General features: G+C 35.0%; 1 protein-coding gene across 2 annotated transcripts in view; it reads left to right on the top strand.

Moving 5' to 3' along the window:
• LOC140151198 (lysine--tRNA ligase-like) overlaps positions 1–21,766 on the top strand; it is a 76,444-nt gene that overhangs the window by 48,598 nt on the left and 6,080 nt on the right. The window lies entirely within an intron of this gene.

The following is a 21,766-nucleotide window of genomic DNA, read 5'->3' on the forward strand; positions in this document are numbered from 1 at the left end:
GGACATTAAATATTCTTCAAGACAGAGGATCTCAAAGACCATGCACGTTTTAAATAACTTTTGCAAGACATATCAAAACAATTGTTAACTTCATTCTCACAGTCCCAGGGGGTTCCCAACATAAGGCACAGTTTTACATCCAAGTCCCCTGCCATAAAAAATTGCCAGAACATCTCTAAATTCTGGTCCGAAAGATTACGCCTAGCTCGGAGAATTCTTCAGCACGTATATCATTCAGGGCGGTGCATGTAAAGAGGAAATGGCGAAGATCTTCTGTACCATTTTTGCACAAAGGACAAGTTTCGTCCATGACTACAGTCCAGGAATGAATTCTACCCTTAAGATTATATAGGCTTATATATTGGTTTGATTAGTCTAAAAAATATTTTTCATTTTTTAGCTAGGCGATATGAGCATGGATCACGTGAAATAAAAAATCAATGAAAACAAATCATTAAAGTGTCATTTTTCACCTATTTGTCTTAAAGTTGACGGGGCGTTAGGGGCGCTTGTTAGCGATGTAAGTAGTCTCATCGATAAACACATTTTACAGTATTAGACTCGCTACCAGTCCTATATACGACGTGCCTATGTATATTTAGGACGAACACACGCCAATTTGTAATCAATAAAAAGTACACAGGTCGGACATTTGAAAACAATTCTTCACAATTTTGAATATAAAATTGGTACACATCTCATTGTGTTACCTAATCAAAACTCTATTCAAACAAAATTAAGGATCGAATGCCTTTTAGTGTCCAAACAGGCAAAATTACCGTCAAAGTTTTGTCGAATTCTGCACCCTTGCCAATGCTTATGAAGCCCCGGACGCCCAGTCGTGAATAAAAATATCCGATTTTTTGCAATCTAAAACACAAAATTACAACTTTGGATGTGCTCTGAATAAAAGACACTATTGCCAAATAATATAGAACAGAACATTTGACGTCAACTTGACAAAATATTGAAGAAAATGTGCTCCATAAAAATTTTGTAAGGCGCAAAAACAATTCCTATTCAAATATAGATATTGAACTGAACAGAACACAAGGCAATGTAATTTGTTCCAGTCCCAGTCAGCTTGGTGCTCCTTCGTATTTTAGCACAAGCCGCTGCGCCAACTGGCTGGAACCAACCAAGACAAACCAACCAACTCGACCTAGTGCTAACTCGGCCCCAAACGCACAGCCCTCCCTATATAAAACTTAAAAGCCAGAAAAAGATAAAAACTAGGCCAATAAATTTTTTTTATTATAATAGTTCGTGACTGGCAATCCTGACAAATATTTGCGTAATTACCAGGTACTATAGGGAATAGTGGCGTAGACAGGACATTTTTGAGACGGGGTTGGCAGGGCAACTGTCAAGGGGGGGGTAATCAAAAATGGGTTAAAAGGCACACAAAACTGGCTTACTAATTTTAAATTTCAGGGCGGTCAGCATCTGAACAAGACTGGGGGAACTGAAGTTCTACCGACCAGAATTGCCCTATGAATCTTCTTTTTAGCCTAGTATTCAGACTAAAACTCTGCCAATATACCGTAGAAACTAAAACACTTAGCTTCATGTAGAATATTTTTTCAGTTTTGCCTATTGACAACTGACCCCTGGTAGACGCACTATATATTAGACTAAACAGTAAAAGGTCACCAGGTCACTTTAGTGCTAAAGGGTCTCAGGCTACTACATAATTATGCCATGTGGCTGGACTCCTGTGCAATACCGGGGGTGGTAATTATCTGTCCGGTGGGAGGAGGGAATGGAAAAATGACCAGCCAAAAATCCTTCCCCTTGGCTTGCCAGAAATTGCACGGCCTGCTAAAAATTGCTTGCCCCTATATGCCCTCCTTCATGGACTGTCAAAATCTTTGCATTCCCTGCACACCGACATCGCCTGGCTAATAATTATTTGGTGCAGCAGAGATACTAAAATAAATACACGGGATCGATACACGTGAATTGCTATGCACGATTTTGATATCAGACGAAAATCCTCGGATACCGGGGTGGAAAATAATGAATATCTCCTGTAAATGATTTCGTCTCAAGAAACCAGATCTGGTCTCATACACTTGAAAATAAGTGTTGAACAGATATGATAGTCGTTAGTTTGCGTCTTGAGAAAAGGCCATGCGCCTTGAACTCAAAATCTGACCAAAATTTAATTTTATATTGCGTTGGTCCTGTATGGACTACAGCGCGCAGGCTATATACACTACAAGATTCCTGACGACGGAGTACCTCTGCTGCAATCCCAGCAAACACAAAAACGTTTTAAAAACATTTTAAATAAGTCATAGTTTGGCTTTTGGTTTAGGTAAAAAAAGTTTTAATAACATTAAAATGTCAGGTTATATAAAGGTCATGATAACGTTTTAAAACGTTTTGTATGAAAACACACTACAACAATATTTTTAAATGTTTTCAAAATATGTTATTGTAAACTATTTTTGCAAACATTTTTGCCAAATATTGTGTCAATATACTTAAATAACATAAATGTTAAAATATTTGAACCCAGCAAACACAGAAATGTTCTTAAAATGTTTTTTTCAAAACCTTTTAATAACATTTAAATGTCGGGTTATATACAAGGTCATGAAAACGTTTTTAAAACGTTATTGAAAATATTTTGGGCAAGCATTTTTCGCAAAATATTTTTTCAACCCCAAAATAACATTCTGTTTAGAATGTTTTATATCAAGTTTTCAAGAATGTTTTTGGAATGTTATTAAAACGTTTTTATACCCTTTATATAACCCGACATTTAAACGTTTTCTGTAAAACATTTTTGTTTGCTGAGCAGTAGATTATCAAAATGTTTTTAAGGTTATGAAAATGTTTTATACTCTTAATAAACCCTTTATATAACCCGACATTTAAACGTTTTCTGACAACCTTTTCTAACCTTTTGCGAATGATGTCGAAAACGTTTTGTGTTTGCTGGGATGTTACTTCGCGGCTATTACCGCTGCTACTACCGAGTACACAAGCCTTTGTGGCCGACGTTGGTACTATACACCAAAGTACCAGCGCCGCCACCATACTGTATACCCCGCACAGTGGAGGCAGTATGACCATTGACCGCAATGTCGTATACAACCCGGCTATTGTCAGTAGCCTTAGTCAGGTCACTTGGCTACTGCGTCTCATATTAAAGATCGGAAGAAAATTGCCATGCGTGGCTGTGGATTCAACCTACCATGGTGATTTCTACCATGAAGATATAGGGGCGATGACACTGTGCCCCGTAAATTCCAAATTGTTAGGAACACGTGCAATTTGTAAATGGCCACGCGTTTTGAACTGGTAGATTTTCAGGCGTGACATGAAAAAGTTCACTTTTTCTGTTCCGAGAAACACGCCAATTTTCATTTGAAACTAATTATTTCAGTGGTTGTGTATGCTACTACAGGAAAAGTATACATATTCTGCCAGGAAATTTCACAAGGAATCCAAAAATGACATTGTTTTTTATGGGGGGTCTAATGGTTAGGGAGATATTGCAAGAAGAAAGTGAGATTTTTCATGAAAATTTTTCTGAATTTTGTGTGATTTTTTTTTGTTGATCTTATATCCCACATCAAAAAGAACATTATATTTGAGCTCTATAGAGCTAGAGTTTTCAGAAAATGTGTACTTTTACTATGCTACCTGCTATAGATTTTCCATGGCGCTTAACATTTTGTCGGAACGCATAAAAATGTACACATTTTTTTCAAACTCTTAATGATATTGATAATGCATGTACAAATAATTACAATTTATGTTACAAGACACAATTTTGCACAAAAACACATGTACAATGTTTTCTAACTGATTGATAAAGGAAAATTTAACAATCTTTTATAATAATGGGGCAGTTTAAAGAGAGAATCTAGTACCGGTATGTTACACGGAAATGGAACACATGATCTCGCATTCATCTACGGACTTCAGAAGGTACAACTCTGGTGAATTTCCTCTGTCTTGTAAATCCACACCTACATAAAGAACACTTTCCTTGGGCACTATGGTTTCCTTCATAAGTTTCTTATAAAAGCAATCTTCTCTGGTGGTTTTAGTATAGAGCCAATAGCCTTCAATAACTTTTGCACCGGGAAATTAGGTGTGTCCATATTCTGAAACATGGATAGTTTCAGTTAGTTTGATGAGTGATGACACCATCAGATGTAACATGAAAGAGAAAATATTCTCTGTTACTATCTGATGATGGCTTTAGTGCTACAACAGAGTCTTTCCAAATTAAGTTTGTAAGCGAATCATTGTCTCTTTATCAATTCCTCAGAAATGCCCATATTGTCATCATCAAATTCTTCAGTATCTGTTCCAAATATGATGGAACAAAAGGGTTCCACATAGCCTGTGATGGTGGCATTATTGATCTTACACGTGGTAAACTAGGCCTAGGTCAGTGTCACATTCACTCTGTTGTGATTTTTGCCAAAATAATTACCAGAGTGTTCAGTTCAGATTTGATTTTTTATTGCAAATTTTGCTCAGCACTTTTGTCCTTCTTTTTCTTCGCATTTAAGGCTCCAGCCCAAACAATTCTAAAACTTAATTGCTTTTAACTTACTATAGGGACAAGCAAAAGTATTTTTCAATTGTACTTATAATAATAAAAAGTATTAATTAATAATTTCACCAACTAGAATACATACGACATGATTTTACCAATTTTGCGGTATGAACATTTTGCCTTTCTGCAAGGCAACAGTCGTAATTCTGCTCCAGGGCTCCATCAACTTCCAACCCCTAAACTTTAATAAACTGATTATAGGCCTAAATTATACAGTTATCTTTAATAATGCACATGCCAATGATGAAATGAAAGTTAAATTAGCTGAGTTAAATCATTTCAGGTAGGTAACAAGCTATTGGTAAATTAGCAGAATCCCATTCTATATTTTGACGTGTAGGGAGCCACGTGTAGGGGAGCCACGGCTCCACCCTGTCATTTTTTTTTTACTTTAACAGTCCTAACTTTAGAAGTTTACATGGTATGTGCAAACCTATGGTACCATTTTAAAGAGCTCATCAATAGCTTTAATTTGATACATGTATTTTACCTATATAGGGTATCATGATGTGAACTAAAATTGGCAAGAACGTATAAAAATCTCGCGCCAATGTCACGGCTCCAGGCTATCAGTGTACCAGTTCAAAACACATGGCCAAACCTAAAACTTACATGGTTTGGATTAGTCTTGTTGAACACTCTCTCTTATACTATGTCCAGCTAATTTCCTCAGGCCCCGCGGCTGCCTTTATACGACCAACAAAATCAATAAAATTTCAATGGCACTGTAAGTTTTATCTCCAATAGGCCTACTATGATGGTACGAACCGTGATCTGGTCTGCGAATATTTGAGCACCCCCGGTGCGGTAGAATTGATCACCGCGGTGCATCGTCGTCGCGTCGGTTGTATGCCAGTACTTACACGCGTAACATAAGCGTATCGTGCGTGGCCGCTCCAACCCCAGGGGCTATAAGAAAATGTCCCGGGGGGATCACTCACATAAATGGTCTGTAGGCTCTACATGCGTGACCAAAAAACAAGTAAAAGGGGTGTTTTTTTAGGCAAGGCAAGTTATGGCGTGACGCGTTTAGGGTCTAAAAACAGTGATTTTCAAGAATAAGGGTAGTTTTCTGAAACTGGACAACTTATTTAGGGTACCTTTTCAAATTTTTGGAAAATTATGAGTCCAAAAGGGTACATTTGTTGCATTTTCATCAGCCAAAAACTCATTAGGGGTAAATTCTACACTAAATTACCTTTTAAGGGCTAAATTTGCTGGTAGGGTAAAACTCGGTTAGGGGTGTTTGAAAAAATTTGGTCACTTGCGTACACTGTCATATTTGAGTGCCCCCGGGAAAATGTAAATTTTGCCGCCTTGCAGCAACAGGCCGAGGTTGACCTAAATCTAAAAAGCCTGGGGCGGGGAAGCTGGAGCAAAAATTATTTAAAGAACTAGAGGTGTTACCCTCCCACACCTCAATTACCCCTACCACATCGAGCTGTGGCCCTGTTGGCGACCAAACTTAAGGAATACCTAGTAGTTACATTAGTTTCCATAAATCATCCGCCTTTTTAATTAATAATTTTTTCTCCCACCCATTCTGTCCCGCCCTTTTGTCTTTAATAATTCCTGTTGCCACCCCTTCATCTTCCGCCGCCCTTCTTTTTGCCCCTCAAAATACGCTTGCATGCGTAACATGAGAGTATGTGGCCCCGGACAAACAAGAAAAAAATTCATAGCACAAAAGAGTTGGGGGCAGCATGCACCATTGGGCAAATGTGAAACGATTTTTGGAAGGGGCAGATATATTTGGCAAATCAAAAGAGGACACGACTTTTTTGACACCCATCATTTATGGGCTCCTTTTAAACAGTATGGAAAATATCCTAGTACTCACTACGCTCGTATTTATCTATCTATACCATTTTGGGTTTGCAAATTAGGTTCTCTGAAAACAAAGTAAATGGGAGCGTCATTTGTTGAGGGGATGTATCATATTGCAAAGGATACTGATCGAGAAGGGTGGTATTTTCTGTGTTTTGAGTTGCAAAATAGGACCAGGGATTTGTTTGCAGGCGGAGAGGGTGGGGGCAAGGTTTTTGGCATGCCAAGGGGGGCGGGGTGCAAGTATTTTTTGCCAGGCCATTTAAATTTGCCCCGAGGGCCATATTATTATTTCACTACCCATCTGCCCATTATGGAGTGAAATAATTAACTTGGTGAAAAATATGGGGGGGGGGTCCTAAAAAGGGGGATAATAACAATTCAGTCCTTACAGGGAATGTTAAGCATTTGATTATGAAAGCCCATACTCTCAAGCTTCAAATTAACAAAATGTGCACACTTTACAGTGTGGGTGTAACACTATGACTCAAATGAGTAATAACTCCAAACGGTAATTTTTAGCTAATGAGTTCATGACATATATTTTTGGTTTCTTTTTTTTATGAAGGGGGGTCAAAATATTTAGCCCATGATAAAAAAAAACACCCTTTTTTACGAATCATGATGTCTGAGGTTACAACTTTTATAAACACTCCCTTAGGTAAATATTATTTCATTTATTTTCATATTTTTTCTCATGCATTTCGTTTAGGCCTATGCAGGTTTTTCTAGTCCTATAGGGCCTATGTTATTCTAAATTTTTGTTCATTTATTTTATATTATTTAGGCCTATGTTATTTTTACGTATCCTTCTTTATTTAATTTCATATATTTTATGGATTTATTTTAATTTTTTTTGAGAGAGAGGAGAGGAGGAAGAGACAGCGGAGGGGGAGTGCGTGAGAAAGAAAGAGAGGAAGAAGAAAAGCGGCAGATAAAATTGGACACAGTTGTTTGCCATAGAAGCGGGCAAATTTGCATTGGGTCAATTTGGTTCTGAAGCGAGTTGACCTCATCAGTGAGTAGTGACGCATAAAACCTGTTTATTTTGATTTGCAAGTAACATGTGAACGCGCTGTCATCTCGGAACTAATTATGATGAAATTTTGCACTTTTCTACATAAATGGTGAGTATTTAGTTGGCGATTACAATTCCAGGTTTATTAGTAATCATCATGTCCATTGCGCATTCAACAGATTGAAAGGTATAGTTAAAGCGGGTGATTTTGTCATGTGTATTTCTGTCATTGGCTCATAACTCGAGATATTGAAATCCTTGAAAATGACGGCATGGATGCGAATAAACGCACGGATATTTCGTTTTTGGCGAATCCTAGTAAAATAAGCATACCACATGCTGTTTGTAAAGGGATCATAGAAATAATGTAGCTAAGAATTATGTCGACAACATATTCCACGAAAACAATATTATTGAAATTCTGTCAATACACTTAGCTATGAAAATTAAATCAACGCAAGCTGCATAGAAAATAAATAGCTACATTATTTTGTTGACCTGTTTATAATCAGTAGCCAAATCGAGAGTAAAATCGGGCTATCGTCAGGAAATTATGGCCTCTGTCTTAAAAATCTTCATGCTCATGACACGTGAACAAAATTGAAACACTTGCAAAGTACATTTGTGTATGAGCTATGACGTTAAAAATATTATAATAATAATCTCTAAAGGGCCACCTTTAAGATGAAGTATAATTTTTGGGCCTACCATGTTTATTTTTTGAAAAAATAATTTTTTTAGGTGGCTACGTACAGCCAGTTCGAAGTAAATTATATAAATCTAATGATATATTCTTAAAGTGTATGTAGCAGGGAGGAAAAGCCGACGGTCAATTGAACATTTTGACCTTTCATATTGAAGCTATGGATTTTTTTCCCAAAAAGACCTAATTTTTTTTGGTGTTTTGGGACAAAAATCCATATCTTCAATACGAAAGGTCAAAATTTTCAATTGATCGTCGGCTTTTCAACCCACCTACATACACTTTAAGTATAAATCATCAGATTTATAAAGTTTACTTCAAGTACTGTTAAATATCAAAAATATCAATTTTTAATGATTTGCCATAAAATGTGTATTAAATTGCGAATTTCAAAATTCAAAATTATTTGATATCAGAATGACATTCTTCAGTATTCAGAATGCAATTCCATATGTCTGATGTGCTCTAATGTCCCAAAATAAATACTGTCCAAACGTTCATACCCCAGCCCTTAATAATGCATTGAACAGTAATTTGGGCCATCGATGCATGTCCATACAATTAAAGCGCAGATAGAAATTTACCTTGATGCGATCTTGAATAGTAGCAATTGACTCCCAGCCCAAGTCCCCATAAAGAGCAGCGATAGGGGTATGACGAGAAGCCTTCAGGATGGATCGCGCCATTTGAGTTTGCAGATTTTCAATACTTTTGGTATTCGCTACATTGCAAATCCACACCGCGCTACAAATGTAGCATAATTAATACACAGAAGGGCTAGAGAGCGCCATAGAATATCCCCATAATAAACTCTATTGAAATCATCTTGACCATCAAGAATTGACTTAATATAACCAATAATTCTATTACCCTTTTTAATAACTTCCGAAACATGTGTGTGATCGGACAAATTGTTGTTTATGTGGACACCAAGATATTTATATGAATCACAAGTAGAGATGGTGCTTTCTCCTAATTTCCAGAGCATGTTTTTTCTCTGCCTATTGGATTCTTTACCTATGATCATAACATTCGATTTGTCATAATTAAAACCAAGCCGCCAGGTGCGCGAAAATGACGAGGCGACATCAAGCATATTTTGAAGTTCATTTGCATCATTAGCAATTAAGACAATATCATCTGCCCAAAACAAACACCCTATTTCTACATCGCAGATATGCACACCTAAATTACAATCCTTTAACATTTTAGCAAGCTCATTTATGTAGGCGCAAAATAAAATTGGGGAAAGCACACAGCCCTGTTTCATGCCGTCTTCAATGTTAAAAAAGTCTGTATCAATATCCCCAAAAGTTACCTTGGCCTGAACATCAGTGTACATACTATCAATGAGTTTCCATACACTACCTCTTATTCCTAATTTCCAAACGATGGAGAGGAGACCATCTCTCCATACCGTATCGAACGCCTTCCGGAAATCAAGGAAGGCCAGGAAGGTTGAATGGCAAATTAATACATTTGAAAATAATTTGTAGAAATTGTTTGATAGTAACTTTTTTTAAACATTTATCTTATGTTTTGACAAGAACATCATGAAATTGATGTTCAAGAATCCCATTTTTTTTTTTTTAATTCACATTTTTGTTTTTTAAATCACATTTTGACCACAAATCACATTTTGACCAAAAATATATTTTTTTTAAAATCATTTTTGGCCAAAAATCATAAATTAAATGTAAATTTCAAAATGTTTGGCAAACATTTGTAAAAACAAGAATGATTAAAATAAAACGTTTGACTAACATTTTGCTCCATAAATATTTGACAAAAACGTTAAATTAGTGTGTGGCTTCTTATCGGTTTATAAAACGTTTGACAAACGTAGTTTGCACAAACGTTTTTCCAAAAGTTTGGCGAAAACAGCTGTGTAAAATAACAGTGTATACACTGTATACTATACAGTAATGCATTGCACTGATACTCAGCAGCAATACAGAAGTTGTTGCCCGTCCAGTGGATGTTGCTATTGTGGGTATTACTAAGATTGTTTTGTCCTCGGATTAAAGCCAATGTCCGATTTCCGTCAAATGTCAATTTTCTTATTCTTAATTCAAAATGTTGAAATAATATTAGTAATAACTGCCGGGAAGGGTTGCTGTCCATTTTAAGCTGATAAAAAAATGTAAAGTGAAAGAAACCCCACTGGTTATTTTGGCCATTTCTATGAGAGGTTATAAAGTCATAATTTTGTGAAATTATGACTTTATGATGAACTTTGCTCTGTTGACCTACATGTACAAAGTCAACAGATTTGGCCCATTCCATTTTGGTGCAAGTTGGGATATGTGTAAACATAACAAATATATGCAAAAAAATCAGGTTTGAAAAAATTAAACCAATTTGATATTATAATATCATACATTATGGCTTTAATAATCGATTTTCAAATTTTTCACATGAAATGACAAGTCATGACAAGACACATTTATACTGCAAGAAATATGGGTTAATTAAGTTTAAATAAATAGCATGACCGGGATAATGAAGCTCCGATAAGCAGCATATAGTTCCTTATTTAAGCACAGGTCATGCAAATTGGTTGTGGAAAGAATTCATGAATAATAATATCCTGCATTGTCATGTATGATATATATGGGACATTTGAAAAACATTAAAAACAAACAGTTTTAGGATCCAGAACTTTTGTCTTTTCTCTCTCAACTTGTTTTGCTGATGTTTGCACCAATGACATTATTAGTTATTACGTGTGGTTTGGGGATGACATGGCTTCCTGAGTCGAGATGTAATCTGTATCACCCCCTAAACCGAACCTAATAATGATTTCATCATACAGTAACATACATCCCGGTGTAAAATCAGAAATATAATAAAAAGAAGGGCTCATTTCAAAAACATTATTTTATGTCTCAATTTCACCTGAAAATAAACTTCTCAAAAAAAGTAACTAACCCCCTCTTAAATAATGGCCATTATTCCAAAACGGGCTATTGTATTACAAAACACCGGTCAATTTAATTTAAATTCTATTGATTTGTATTCAGTATAATGGAAGGAAGGCTGTGTAATGATAATCTGAGTGGTTTTTTTTGTATTGTTGTAAGTGCAACTTTCAAATCTGGACCTCACTATCGTATCAAATGAGGTGTCAAAATGCGTAGAAATAAATTCTGCTTCCAACGCATTTTACAGATTTGTAATACAATAGCCCGTTTTTGAATAATGGCCATTATTTAAGTGGGGTTAGTTAATTTTTTGAGATGTTTATTATTCTGAGAGGACAGTCTGCCCCTCTCTGGTTATGCCCCTAGGCCTGCATCCAGTAGCATACATACATGTAAATTGGTGAAGTTATTTGACTCTCAGTCTTTTATCAGATGATGCAAATGTATTTTATGAGATAAAAAAATTAGGAACTTAGCACATGCAATGTATTTGCAAGGTATACAAAAGGTCGGGAACTGATCCTGCTGAAAAGCTCTGAAAAGGTTATTCTTGATGTAGGCCGATTATTGTGGCTTCAACAGTATAAAATATGTGGTTTTTATTAATCTTATCTGATTTCTGCATGATGTACATAGATTATCACACAACCTGAAAGAAAAACCCTTAAAACTATGTAAAACTTGATAAATAGATTTAAATGTGCATGAAATCTTATATTGATGCAATCTAATTCCAAGACTGTAATAGTGCATGAATTGTCAAATTGAGTGACAGACAAAAATGCCAGAAGGTCCTGCAACCATACATCTCCTCAGGCTAGCCTTGATTGATAGCAGTCTTGTCATCAAGAATGCAGGATGACTGACACTGGAAATAATTTGTCATTTTTGGGCCAAAAGCACAGCACCTGCTTGGCCCCACAGCATTCTGTGTTGGGTAGGGCTTAAATGTTGTGGTGCAGATGGGTGGTTGGCTCTCCGGTTGGTTCACTGGTTTGCTTAGCGGAAGCAAAATTATTTATCCACTCTGCAAGCTACACACAATAACCGATTTACTGTAAACTTGGTGGCTAATGCTAGAGTATGGTGACCTTATGAGCTGTATGTAGTTTTGTGTGAAGTTATTTGCATAATTTATCAATATTAATGAGCTTATTTGCATTTTATGTTGCCTAAAATACCATTATGGCAGCTGTGTACTCTAGACATTGTTTCTTTCGCAAAATTGAGTTTTTTTGATATGTTTGTACTTAAATGTTTTTTATAAATACAAGGAATGAAAATCCAGATTTGTAAACTCCAACTGCAATATTTTAATGATTTTATTTCACTATTCCACTCGTGTTTGAAATTGAAAAGGAAAGAAAATCTTTGTTGTACCAGCAGGGTACACGCGCGCAACAACGCATCGCGTTGCATATCGCGCAATTTGTTAACGCACAAATACGCTACGCATACGCAACGCTTATCTGCATGCGCGGCGCATCTTGTGGAAACACCACGGAAGCACAAAAACCTAGTGGTCAAATGGCTCCGTTTTAGCTGATAAAATGTGGTTCTTTTAAAGTTCTTTCCCCCGATTTAAATATCAAGTTATGAATGGATTTCGCTCAAACTTCTCAAGGGGCCGTGGATATACCCGATGTTTATGTAATGTAAGGTAGAAAAATAAAAACTGCCGCATTCTCCTGCGAGATTCAATGAAAGTGCAAAATGTGACCACTTTAAACTTCAACGGCCATTATTTCAATGTTCATTTTCTCGGTAAAATGACGATTTAGGCAGGACTCGAAATAAGGAGAGCCCAAGGGCCCTCGGCCCCCGAAAATCAGCGAGGGCCCGCAAAAGACACATCTAGAGGGCCCAAATGGCCCGCAAAATTTGTGGCAATTTTACTCACTTTTTGTGGGGTTCATACATGTAGAAGTTAAAACCAATTGGCCCAAATTTGGGCCCACAAATATTTGTGAGGGCCCTCAAACATTTAAGATCAAGGGCCCAAATGGTCCTCAGCAATTCTGGCTTATTTCGAGGCCTGGATTTAGGTACACGATAACTCAATAAATACAGCATCTATAGGTAAGCAAATATGATCATCGTAAAAAGCATGATCGACTCAAGAAACGGTTTTCTCATTTTTTTTATATTTTGGTCTATTTCCGATTTTAGGCATCATTTTGTGCAAATAGGCGTTTGTGAATAAAAAAAGTTCAATTTGATGCCTTATATGGTCAATATTTCAAAAAATATGGCCAATATCAAAAAAATAAAAAAAACGTTTTTGGAATGGAGCCTCAAGATTGAGCTAAAAACAAAATAAAATATTTTGGAAAGAGTGTTTTTTTGTTATGATGTACCTAACAAATATGGCCAAAAACTCACTTTTTGTGATTTTCTTCATAATTGTTGTTTTTACCCCAAATCTGTATTTATATTAAGATTTATTGATGTCTTGCCTTTATAAAAATGTATACTTTTGTCTTGCGTGAATAATTACAAAGTTATTGCACTTTTAGTACATGCATGTCTGAGAGTACACAGCCTCCTTAAGCCACTCTGGTAATCCACTCTGAAGCCTACACACAATAGCCAATTAGCTTATAACTCGGTATAATCACCTCTTGTGTTGTAGGCCTATAGTTGTTTTGCCAAGGTACTTGCATATTTATGAATATTAATGAACTTATTTGCATATTTTGCATGAAATGCCATTAATCCACTCTGCAGCCTATATACACAATAACCAATTGTCTATTCTGTTCAAAATTCATACTCCCTCTATGGAAGACTAAATAGCTATATCTTCCACAGGGAAACAAAGTGTGGATTTGAAATGGAATATCCCATTTAGGTAACACAAGTTGTTGATTACCTGATTCTCATTCAGAGGTTATCTTTAACTGATGAGCGTTGTACATCATATGTTTTATGCATATGTCAATACAAAAAGAGCTGGCTTCTTGTTATATTTGCCAAATATAGGATGTAATGAATGAATAATGACTGAATAAATATTTGCCTATCTTCATGTACATGCCTACTCAAAAAGAAGTAAACTCATACTTGAGGTGCTGTAATTACAGAAGGAATCTGCTGTAAATGAAAATATCGTTGGAAAGAGCAAATTCTAGATGTCTAAAAAAAGAAGAATTGTTGTAAAATTGCTCACAGCAAATTTAAGTTAGAATAAAACCACCCATTTCTGTAGCTGCACACGGTTTCACTTCTCAAGTACCTAGTGTATAATATTACACATGAACAAATAAATATTATCCACAATTATACTGAATCTTACCAAGCTGTTAAAACTGACTTTTCCCAGATTATCATAATCTCGGGCAATTTATTTATTTGTATGGATTTATATCAAACAATGCCATATTATTTTAATAAATGTTATGAACTATTTTGCAGTGCATGCATTTAATCGTTTCTTTTGTAAAGAGAACTCTACCAAAAAGTGTAACAGTCCAAGAGACACGAGAAATCCAATATTTTCTTGGAAGTTTTAGAAGTTTATTTGCATCGTTTGTTGAATATTAATTAAAAGTGAAAGTTGTCCTTTCAACAATAAATCATGTTAACTCTTTATTGATTTGATGAATAGATGAAAATCAATCGGTCGTGTGCAGCTACTAAAATGAGTGTTTTTATTCAGATGGATGTAACTTGGGTTTGCTGTGAGCAAATACAACAATTTATTTCATCTAAATTGTTGAAAATTTGCTTTTTCCCTTGACATTTTCATTTACAACGGATTGATTCCTTATATGTAGATCTCTAGTTACAGCCCCTCAAACATGAGTTAACTTCTTTTAGAATCAGCTTGTACATGGGATGTCAAGAAGGATTATTTTGTTTTTACCAGGCCTTTGTGTACCTTTTTTTGAAGGGACAAAAATTTATTTACAATATTTACTAACTACATCTATTTCTTTGGTCCTCAGCAATTATACACATCATATCATTGCAAGTATTGAAATACTTGAAAGTCCAGTCTAACCCTACACTAAAGTAAATACAATTTTTTTTTTATTATTTCCATGGTCCAAGCTGTGCGCCAAGCATACAAGAGCATACACACAGAAGAGATAAACAATTACTCTGAATGGCTTATCAACGCACTTGGCAAGAAGTCGATTAAGCCATTGTTTGTTGGCGCAGCGCATAGTAGGCGACCTTGTCACTTCTACACGATCACAATTCACCAGCGTGTAACTGGACCACGGAAGTAATAAAAAATTAACTTTACCATACAAAACCATACAGCACAAAGCAACTGCAAGTGCAAGCATTCCAGATGATGTTATTGCATAATCATCCTAGCCTTGATATACACATGAAAGTGCTGGCTGGGCCAAGTACATGTAGATGTGGGCAATTTTATACTTGCATACAATACAGGATGCGCATCAGGGACTGCCTTTTGAGGAGAGCAAGAGTAATCACTCTCTACTGCTCTCCTTAAATTTGATATAGGAGAGTGATTTTTAGCTCTCCTTAGTTGACCATTCTCTCCTTACATTCTATTGTAAATGCTCTAAATACAGGGTGAGTCAAAAAAAGTGCAATAGAGAAAAGAATCGATTTTTATATAAGAACCGAGTTGAACATTTTAGGTTTTAAAACATTTTATATATGGTATATCCATCAGTGACATTGTGTTAAAAAATTAAGGAATTAGCATTTACCGTTTTGTTTTTATGACACATTTTATAACGCCACCCAATTTTAATTTTTGTCCAAGAGACATCTAAAATTTGAATGTCAGCCCACTCTGTGTAAGGTAGATTTGGAACAACTGCCATTTTCTTAACCTCATTGGCATTGAAATAAAATGGAGCACCCAAATTGTTATTGCCTTTGGTCTTGTTTAAGGAGAAAAAACATTATTTGTTGTTATTTTCATTTTACCTTTACTTTAAAGATGTTTATTCTCTATCAAAAACATAAAAATTTGTAGGCGGGTTTTTCAAATGTCAAAATGAAATGAGCGCAAATTGAAGTGGAGTGAATTACAAAATATCCAGTAAGTTGGACATATTGGGATTAAAAAAACTGGAGTTGGAGTCGAGTGAAGTATGAAGGACTTAAAGTAATGTTAGAAAGTTTGTATGAACGGAAAAAAGAAATTAAAATCACACAAAAATCAACCTTATTTAAGTTAAAGTCAGTTTCAGATCTGGTGCCTTTACCGTGCACTGTGTGCTCTCATTCAAAGTACATGGTATCTCGTGGACAAATAACAAAATTGGGTATCGCAGCAAAAGGACTCATAAAAATTAAACGGTAGTCGCGATTCACTTCATATTTTCGCAGAAGATGGCCATTGAGTGTGACATTTATTAAATTTTTTAATATTGGGAAAGTTCGACTTTGTTCTTGCATAAATATCGAATCTTTGCTCTATTGCAGTTTTTTTGACTCACCCTGTAGCTCTCCTTGAAGGTTCCAGAAGAGCTTTTTAATGCTCTCCTGTTAATTCCAAAAGGTTTAGCTATAGTGTGAAAATCACTTCAGTTTTGTATGGTCAATATTGACAGCATTCAAAATCCTGCATGTCCTAAAAGGGAAAAACACATCCTGGCAAAGATTTAGTATTATCATCAAACATATAGTTACTTATGTTGATGATGATGGAGTAGCAATTCATAAAGCTCAATTATTTATAAAGGTTGAACTTTGTTTTTCCATTGAGTGTTACCTAGCAACATATCTATTGCTTGGCAACTTAATAAACGTTGCATCGTTCATCGCAATTCAAGGGAAATTGTTATAGGTCAGGCAGGTATTATACTATTTCTTGGGATGCACAGGTTGGTTTGTATTAAGAATTAATGACAAACACTTTATCTGATTTTACTTTGTTTGTTTGCTTGCTTGCTTGCTTTAAATTGACACTAATATAATATTTGACTCTATCTGGCCCAACATGCATTTTATATTTAACATGCCTGACAATACATGCATCTTTCCAGGGGATTTACCCTGTCTTTTTTATGGGCTCATTACAGCTTGACCGATAAATGGTCACACCACATGTTTATAATCTACATGCTTTGAGGGAATTAAATTTTTGACACTTTTGAAAACTTTCTTTTTCATTCAAGTTGGGGAAATACACATGTAGTAAAGTGCATTTTGTGAAATGAGATATCAAATTACGCAAAATAAAAATTCTTCATCTTTTGAGTACTTTATTTTATAATTTAGGGTTAGTTTCTTTAAGAATTGCTTTTGTTTTCACTGTACGGATACTTTTTGTGCGTGGTGTACTTGTAAAAAGGAATGCTGTCTTATTTTGTATAGCAGGTGATGGGCTGGACACATTGATCATGATTGAGAAAAAAATGATTTAGTCAAGTTCCTATGAGTAAAATGATCAGTATCACTTATTTTAAGAGGTATAGCCATGCCGAATAGTTTATTTGTACAAATTAAATGAAATTATGATTATCACTGGATTTAGTCACCTTGTATTGCATAATATTATTGAATATTCAATCTGATTGAAATTGATGTTTTAATTATTAGTGATGGGCTGGGCAGATATTGATCATCATATAGACAGAAGAACTTGTAAAAGTCAAGGTCCTTTTCAAGTACAGGTCTATGGGTAATGATCAGAATATCACTAATTTTTATGAGATGTGGCAAGCTTGTTTTTTTAAGCAAAATTAATTTGGGGATTTCTGCAGAATTGTGTTACTCCGAAAAAATCCTGCAATTTTTGTAATAGCCTTTTATACAGGGAATTCAATGATTTTTTCTTCTTCTCAACCTCTTGTCCCTGTGTGAATTGATTGATTTTAATACACTTAAGGGATCCAAAATGAGCGTTTATTGCGTTTCGACAGTATTTTTTGTGGGACATGAGAGTACCTCAGACCTATCGAATTGCATTCTGAATATGAAGCATGTCTTTCTGATATCAAATAATTTTCATTTTTTAAAAATCACAATATAATACAAATTTTATGACAAATTATAAAAATTTGATATTTTTCAAATTTTTGATATATAACAGTCCTCGAAGTAAATTATATAAATCTAATGATATATTCTTAAAGTGTATGTAGCAGGGAGGAAAAGCCGACGGTCAATTGAAAATTTTGACCTTTCATATTGAAGATATGGATTTTTTCCCAAAAAGACCTAATTTTTTTTTGGTGTTTTGGGGAAAAAAATCCATATCTTCAATACGAAAGGTCAACAATTTTCAATTGATCGTCGGCTTTTCATCCCACCTACATACACTTTAAGTATTTATATCATCAGATTTATAAAGTTTACTTCAAGTACTGTTAAATATCAAAAATATCAATTTTTAATGATTTGCCATAAAATGTGTATTATATTGCGAATTTCAAAAAATCAAAATTATTTGATATCGGAATGACATTCTTCATATTCAGAATGCAATTCGATATGTCTGATGTGCTCTAATGTCCCATAATAAATACTGTCCAAACGTTCATACCCCAGCCCTTAAAAACATCCGAATAAACCAATGTGCAGTTAAAAGCTACCCCATTATTTTTGCGGTAGCTGTGTTGCACAATAGGCACGAAAATTAATGTACTGTGAAAATGTCCACTTTTACAGTAGTGTCAGCAGGTAACCGTCACTTTTACCTGTTCGAGGAAGGCGTACAGAAAATCAATTATAATTTGTTTTTCTGTATGGAAACAAGTAAAAAGCAATCAATGCTGCTGTTCCAATCAAGATGACATGGAGGAAAAAACTAGGCAAATTAAGTGATAATGAATTATCTCCTTGGCAAGAAAATGTGTGAGTCTGTCAATTTGATAGTTGTAATGAGAAACAAAAAATTGTGAAAGGACTTTGGTGCTCTTGCTCATGTGCTATTGAGTACTGTTTGTTTGCAAATTTAAAGTGAAAAGTTCAAGCACAATATGTGATGCCATATTTGATGTCTTGGGTTATTTTTGTATCAATATATTAATGATATATTTTAATTTACATGTTTCTTTTTAAAAGGACGTAATTTTAGATTTTGTATCTGAATTCTTCAAATGTTCATTCTACATTACTTTTAGGATGGATTTGATAGACAGTTATATTTATTTATTCGTATTTAAAAAAAGAAAACCTGTGTGAGTGACTGCATGGAGTCCATTCAATGCACAGCTCTGATCTCAGGAGAATTTGTCCTTAAATTTGTCAAGATTTAGTTTTTCTAAGATGTTACAACTAAAACAGGGCCGTAGCAAGGTTGAAAAATGTGGGGCAGCCATCACAAATGTGCCAGGCGGCCAAATTACAATATATGCCCAAATTGAAGTAAAGATATAAAGAAAAACATAACAAATTTCTCAAAAAGTGGGGCGGCCATGGCATCCCCGTCCGTCCCGCTTGCTACGGCCCTGAACTATTAATGTGAAAAGTCCAACATAGCTTGCAGTACTGTTAATTTAGCTGTTCAACAAGATGCTGTGAGGGAAAAATTCAGTGGGGAACAATTTGTCAAATTGTCTAGCAACAGATTTGCAAGAGTCGATTTGATTCTCCTTAAGGCAAAATAGTACATGTATGTGTCAAAGCTTGCAAAGATTTTTAAATCCATTGTGGAATGCTTTTTTCCCTACTTTTTTTATTTGAATAGCTTGATATATAAACTCGCATTGCTATATGCACATAAATGACACAATGCATGTTTTTTCACTAATGTATAGTGTTATTATCACACAATGCATCCAAAAAATGCTTTTAAAACATGTTTACCAATATTTTTGTTAACAAAAAAATTCAGGGAAAAAAATTGTTAAATTTCTTAAAGACTATCAAATTGAGCATGACATCATAAGATGTTTTTGGACCTAAACCTGGGGAATAAGATGATTATTGTTTTATGTTTCCAAGAATGAAACTTGAAAAGTGAAACTGGTGCAAACATTCGTTTGGATAAATGCATGTACTTTAACATCATAAAGAGTCACTAGAATAAGCCAACCTGTGAATATGATGTAATTTGTAGTTACTCAAATTTTGAAATTGCAATAACTTCGACCATGGACAGCATCACATTTTCATAAGTACAGTACAGTTGGTTTTGGGCGAAAAAGCTACAAATATTAGTCATACAACACACCTAAATCCAACTATAGTTTTCAGCAGAGAACTTCAGAGGTCTGCCAATTTGGCGCAGTGTATGGTGTATACGGAAGTGTGGTTGTGATTGGCTAATTGAATCACGTCATCATCACATCGGCACCTCAATTAGTGACCTAGTTCTTTTATGCGATAATCAGACAGGACAGACGAACACCGCTGAAGTAATTTGCTGAATGGTATAACCATCCAAAACAACAAATGGTTAATGGAGCTTATGGGGGATTGACAACACAGGAGAATAACGCTTTTTATTGTGCAGCAAATTTATTCAAAGAATGCATCATTTGTGTTAATTGGGTATTAATTTGACTCATCAAGACAAAGTGTAACAAAAATTGATTCAAGGTCATGAATTACATTAAGGCCAGAGTAATGGAAGACACATTTGTTCACGCCCGAATTTGGGATTTCTTGATATTTATCAACACTAAGATGTATTCTTTCACTTGAAACTGATAAAATACAACTTGCTAATATTTACTCGTATTTTTGCTTGATTTGTTTCTCTCTTTTCAACTCTAAAAAGTCACATGGCTCAAGACAGCTTAGTAAATTGGCGGGAAATAATGAGTCAGAAATGCGCGAATGCAAAATATTTTGATTACGCGCGCGATTCGCTTAGCGTGACGCGGGGCAACTCTGCACGATGATGTCCAACACAGTCTAGGCGCATTCGGTTTGTTGTTCACGCCAGCAAATGTGGTGTAAACAAAACAAAAATTTGCAGTCAAAATGCCACTGAGATTTTTTATTTTGAATTTTGGCGCACTGAAAGCAGACATTATAGATTTATTGGTGCAAAAAGATGCTTATTTAGACCATGCATCAGATACAGCTTTACAAGCGTGAAAGTCTTACTGTTTTAAAATATAAGGACGTTTTGTGCATAATTTTGACATTGTTTTACTAAAACATCGATTTCTCAGAGTTCACTTTTGACAATATTGCACGATTTTTGTGACAAGATAACTCGAAAAATATGCAAGCAAAAGGTAAACTTTTGGCACTATCGTTTAGAGTACATCAAAGCCTAGGGAAGGTTTTCTCATTTTTTCAAAACATTTGTTTTAAACAAAAATATACACCATTGTGTGCAATTTTTAGCTTAATAGAGTGACAAAATTGCTTTTTTCACATGTTTTTTCAATATTTCGAAAAAGAGGCAATTTCAAAAAAATAAAAAACCTTCCCTAAGTTCATGTCTCTTCTGTATGAAAAGCTAACTGATTTTTTTTTACTCCGAACGGATTTTTTTCCAAGTTGTCACAAAACAATTGGGGTAAAAAAGTGAATTTTTGTGATTTTTTCAAAAACTCGAGATTTTTTAACAAATCTGACGTCACCATGGGATTCCTTGACTCATTTCCTTTCCAAAAATGTATAGTTTTATATACTTTTGACATACAATTCAGAAATAATGATGCTCCAAAAGGTCCATGTTCTCTCCCATTACACTGGCCTTAAGTCTTCTAAACATACATTTGCTGTATTTCAAGACAAAGTGTTACAAAAATTGATTCAAGGTCATGAATTACATTAAGTCTTCTAAACATAACACTTGCTGTATTTCAAGA

Source organism: Amphiura filiformis, chromosome 4 (assembly GCF_039555335.1).
Source record: "Amphiura filiformis chromosome 4, Afil_fr2py, whole genome shotgun sequence".
Taxonomy (NCBI): domain Eukaryota; kingdom Metazoa; phylum Echinodermata; class Ophiuroidea; order Amphilepidida; family Amphiuridae; genus Amphiura; species Amphiura filiformis.